The sequence below is a fragment of the Otolemur garnettii genome, unplaced genomic scaffold, assembly GCF_000181295.1.
Source record: "Otolemur garnettii isolate 467f Iridium unplaced genomic scaffold, OtoGar3 scaffold00029, whole genome shotgun sequence".
Lineage (NCBI taxonomy): Eukaryota > Metazoa > Chordata > Mammalia > Primates > Galagidae > Otolemur > Otolemur garnettii.
The window spans coordinates 7,083,833-7,089,471 of NW_003852424.1; the positions used below are offsets into that span (position 1 = coordinate 7,083,833).

The 5,639-nt window shown below is 41.5% G+C and overlaps 1 pseudogene across 1 annotated transcript; it reads left to right on the forward strand.

Moving 5' to 3' along the window:
• The first annotated feature begins 3,042 nt into the window (after positions 1 to 3,042).
• On the forward strand, positions 3,043 to 4,319 carry LOC100945354 (annotated as a pseudogene). The gene has a single exon (XR_001161230.1). The product of XR_001161230.1 is annotated as a glyceraldehyde-3-phosphate dehydrogenase pseudogene (transcript).
• Positions 4,320 to 5,639: the final 1,320 nt, after the last annotated feature.

Genomic DNA, 5,639 nt, shown 5'->3' on the forward strand with positions numbered 1-5,639 from the left:
ACCATGGAATACCATTCATCCATTAAAAAAGATGGAGACTTTACAGCCTTTGTGTTAACCAGGATGGAAGTGGACACATTATTCTTAGTAAAGCATCACAAGAATAGAGTAGCATGAATCCTATGTACTCAATTTTGATGAGGACAAGTAATGACCTCGTACACAGTAGGGGAGTGGGGAAAGAGGAGAGCAGAGAGAGAGAGGGAGGGAGGAGGATGGGACAAGAAAGAGCAGAGAGAGGGAAGGCGGGAGGGTGTGTGACACACCTTTTAGGGGTAAGACACAAGTATAAGAGGGGGTTTACCAAATGCAATCAGTGTAACCTGGTATCTTGTACCCTCAATGAATCCCCAATAATAAAAATAAAATAATAATGATAATGAATTATTCCCTATATATAGACTGAAATATATACTTCTGCAATTGTTTTGCTGCTTTTCTGATTCTTTAGGAAATAAAGGAGCTATAAAAATGTTCTATTTGTACGTCTGTCTAGTAAGATTATTTGTAACCCCGGAAACCCTTCAGCAACCATCACAAACGTGTGCAGACTGGTGAAGCATCTGACTCACCCTAGGCACGCATTCCCGAATGGGGGGAAGGGTGAAGAATCCAATGCTCTGCCTTCTTGTTTCAACTTTAACACTATAAACTGTCCATCCTGTGGGTTACCTAGTGCTATGTTTTTCATATTATCCTTATGGCTTTTGATTTCTTTTCTAAAATAGCCTCAAAAAGGACCCCTTATTGCAAGCTAATTCAAGATGAATGAAGGACTTGAGCATAAGGCATGAAAAATCAAAGTTCTAGAAAACGTAAGAAAAACTCTTTTAGATATCAGCCTCAACAAAGAATTTATCTCTAAGACCTCAATGATAAATATAGCAATAACAAAAATAAATGGGACTTCATTAAATTTAAAAGGTTCTACACAGCAAAGGGAAGAAGTCAACCAACTAAATAGATGACCTACAGAATGGGAGAACATATTCTCAAAATATATATGTGATAAAAGGCTAACATCCAGAATCTATAAAGAACTCAAAGAAATCGGCAAGGAAAAAAAAACCCCTATTAAAAAGGGGACAAAAAAACATGAGCATAGGTTCTTCAAAAGATAATAAACAAACAGCCAGTAAACATATGAATCAATGTTAAGCATCACTAATCATCAGGGAAATGCACATTAAAATCAAAGGAGCTGTCACTTACCCCTGTCAGAATGGTCATTAGTAATAAGTCAGAAGACAACAGATGCCGGCATGGGTGCAGAGAGAAAGGAACTTAGACATTGTCGGCGGGACTGCAAACTAGAACAACCTCTGTGGAAAACAGCATGGGGAGTCCTCAAATAAATAAATAAATGTAGACCCACCATCAACCCACAGTCCCACTATTGGGTATCTACCTAAAGGACGAGTAATCATCAAAACAACACTCAAATGTTTATCGTGGGGCAATTCATGTTGCAAAGATGCAGAATCAAACTATGTGCCCACCAATTAATTCGTAAGTGGATAAAGGAAATGTGGTGTGCGTACATCACGGAGCATGGCTCAGCCATCTAAGGGAATCCAATCATGTAATGTTGCAGCAACTTGGATGGAACTGGAGACCATTATCCTATGTGAAGCACCTTAGGAATGAAAAAACAAATACCACACGTACTCTCTAGCTAATCGACCGGCACACGTGGGCACAAAGATGGAAGGTCAATGGAAATCAAGAAGGGGAAGGGGTTAAAATTTACTTGTTGGGTACAATACAAACAGTATTCACGTGATAGACACACTAAAGGCCCCCATTAAAGCATATACGAACATTAATACCCCCTTAATATTTTGAAATTGAAAACCTGCCCCCCAGGCAGAGAGCTAAAGCAATGTGCCTTATAGAGAAAGTTAGTATAGTAGGTAAGCGTCATTCAGGTAGACACGATGCTGGTGCTGGCCTGAAACTCAGCGTTATGAATCAGCAATATGACGTGGGACAATTAAGTTTGCGAAACCTCCCAGAAAAACTGCTACACACATCTTTGCTGAGTACGGCTAGAGTCACCTTCGAAGTACTCCCCTCGGACGTCTGGGGACCTCAGTGATGCTCAGAAAGGAGGTATGTAGCACTTTTTCTAGAATGAGTTCCTGAACTTAATTGTCTGACTTCATATATATTAAATAAGGTGCTTTTAAACAGAAATATCTTAAATAAGTTTATATATGAATAGGCTAACAAAATGTGATCAGAGGCTCAAAGGAACCTCTTTTCTGTATTTCTGTTGCTCTCCTGGGAGCAACGGTTCAGTATTTATGATTTCAATGTTGCTATTTTACAGAACATAACTACTATCAACAACAAAACACAACCACAACAAAACACAACCGTGTGTCTCTTTCAGTAGATACTGTGTTCAGTCAGTATTCAGCCAAAAACCCCAAATGCGTAACATACCCTCCCAGGTTTAACAGCCAGGTTTATGAATGCAAAATCTATTTTTTACTACACAGAAATAAAAGTCTTGATTTTTCCCCATAGAGAATTATATGCCCTACTCCATCTACATTCATTTCACCACTAAATTAATATACATGAACCTTTTAAAATATTCTTCGAGAAGCAATAGATATTTGAAGTGCAATCTAAATTGAAAATATAAACATTGTAGCTACGATTTTCATAAACCTTGCAGTCACTGCTATATTTGCTTTCAAAAATTAAAATTAAAGTTAAAATTAAGAGAGAATTTACTGACCAATGATCTTGATAAGTGGAGATAGGCCAGTATGGTTCCAACAATGTCTCAGCCATCTCCCAAAAGAAAATAGTTTACATTATACATTGCTAAGAGCTGGATTAAGAAACACACACACAGGAGACACAGAAATTACAGCTGCCATCTTCAAATAATTATCTTCAAATGAAGCTCAATTAGCAAACATATTAAAGGGCAGCATGAAACATTGTATTTAATGACAATTGTACAATAAGACTAATAAAGTTTCACTTATTGGCACTTAATAACACTAAAATATTTCATGTGGGCTCTCTGGTCTTCCCGTTCGTCAGATAGCCGCTTCTTCTAGTGCAGCGCCAGCCGCATCCCCGAGGCACCATGGTGAAACCGAAGGTCGGAATAAACGGCTTTGGTCGAATTGGGCGCCTGGTCTGCAGAGCTGCTTTTAACTCTGGCAAGGTGGATATTGTCGCCATCAGTGACCCCTTCATTGACCTCAACTACATGGTCTACATGTTCCAGTATGATTCCACCCATGGCAAATTCCATGGCACAGTTAAGGCTGAGAACGGGAAGCTTGTCATCAATGGAAATCCCATAACCATCTTCCAGGAGCGAGATCCCACCAAAATCAAATGGGGTGATGCAGGCGCTGAGTATGTTGTGGAGTCCACTGGCGTCTTCACCACCATGGAGAAGGCTGGGGCTCACCTACAGGGGGGTGCCAAAAGGGTCATCATCTCTGCCCCTTCTGCTGATGCTCCCATGTTTGTGATGGGTGTGAACCACGAGAAGTACGAAAACAGCCTCAGCATTGTCAGCAATGCCTCCTGCACCACCAACTGCTTGGCCCCCTTGGCTAAGGTCATCCATGACAACTTCGGCATTGTGGAGGGACTCATGACCACAGTCCATGCCATCACTGCCACCCAGAAGACTGTGGATGGCCCCTCTGGGAAGTTATGGCGTGATGGTCGCGGGGCTCTCCAGAACATCATCCCTGCCTCAACTGGTGCAGCCAAGGCTGTGGGCAAGGTCATCCCTGAGCTGAATGGGAAGCTTACTGGCATGGCTTTCCGTGTCCCCACTGCCAACGTGTCAGTTGTGGATCTTACCTGCCGTCTGGAGAAGGCTGCCAAATACGATGATATCAAGAAGGTGGTGAAGCAGGCATCAGAGGGCCCCCTCAAGGGCATCCTGGGTTACACTGAGCACCAGGTCGTCTCCTCTGACTTCAACAGTGACAGCCATTCTTCCACCTTTGATGCTGGGGCAGGCATTGCCCTCAATGACCACTTTGTCAAGCTCATTGCCTGGTATGATAATGAATTTGGCTACAGCAACAGGGTGGTGGATCTTATGGCCCACATGGCCTCCAAGGAGTAAGAACCCCCAGACCACCAGCCCCAGCCAGAGCACGAGAGGAAGAGAAAGGCCCTTAGCTGCTGGGGTGCTCCTGCCTACTCAGTCCCCCACCTCACTGAGAATCTCCCCTCAACACAGTTTCCACCCAGACTCCCTAAAGGACAGGAGGGGCCTAGGGAGCCCCACCTTGTCATGTAACATCAGTAAAGTTCCCTGAATTCAAAAAAAAAAAAAAAAAAAAAATATTTCATGTGACCTACACTAAAAGCCCTTTGAGTATAATTTATTTTTAATCTTTCAAAATATACTAAATTACCCTGAATAAAAGAATATAGCATATTATATTGTAGGAATAAAATATGTAAAGATAATAATAATTGCCAGGGAAGAAAATAAAACATTTACTTATTAGTTTCCCAAAAGATCTTAAATATTTGTCTAATCTAATTACATTGATATATACTAAAAATTATAGTGTTTTTCAAAAGTCCTGACATAACCATAGATTCCTAATCAACAAAATAATGCAACTTCACATAGACCAGGCAGGTTTAAGAGCTTCCACACGATGTTAGATGTAATGAGAAACACTTATTACATTCATCACTAGTTTTAAACTAGGACACAAATTCATTCCAAACAGATATCAATACCAGCTGAGCAGAGATGTTATTTGCTAGCCTAGCATGTGGTTAGAAAAACTATTTCTTTTATTAGTGTGATTTAGCCAACATAAGCCATTGGAATATGAAAGTATCAGCTTGATATGCCTAGATTTCAAAGTTCAGACGTCACTGTAAAGATCTCATGATGGGCTTATCTCATGATAACATTCACTGAGCATGTACTATGTTCCTGGGGCCCATTTATAGGTCACAAACTTAATTTATAAAATACCCATCCTGCAGGAATTAGGAAGAAGCACAAAAGCCCCTACTTTACAGATTAAAGAACTAAAACACTAAGTAACCTGTCCCAGTTACCAACGAGTTTTGGGTGGCAAAATCGTCATTAAGACCCAAAGCTGCCTAACACAAGATCTGTTGTATTTTCCACTCCACCAGGTTTTCTAACCAATCATGTGGTAAATGTTCAACTGTTCTCATTTTGTGATTGAAATGAAATAAAGGGATAGTAAGGGTATCTGAGACTTTACTCTGAGCCTCTGTCCTCCACAGTCTGTCTTCTATACTGCCACAGCAGTGGTCTGTTCAAGAAAAATAAATAAATCACTGTTCATGACTCCTGTACACAGTGAACTCTGCAAAAATTCAAAATCCTTACTGGGACATTTGAAGCCCCATTCGCTACCTCGCTGCAAATCACATTCCCAGTCATTCTGTCTGTGGGCAGAGCTGAGAGAAGGCGAGAGGGCAGCAGGAAGAGGATGGCTGGAACTCTCACTCGGGGAAGTACACCTGGGTCCTCTGCACCCTCTGATCACGGGCTGATGCCAAGAGCTGGACTGCAGGAATGCTGACTGGGCTGGGCCTGGGAAGAAGGGCAAAGGCATGCGGGAGCCTTCGGGTGTTGCCTACACCAC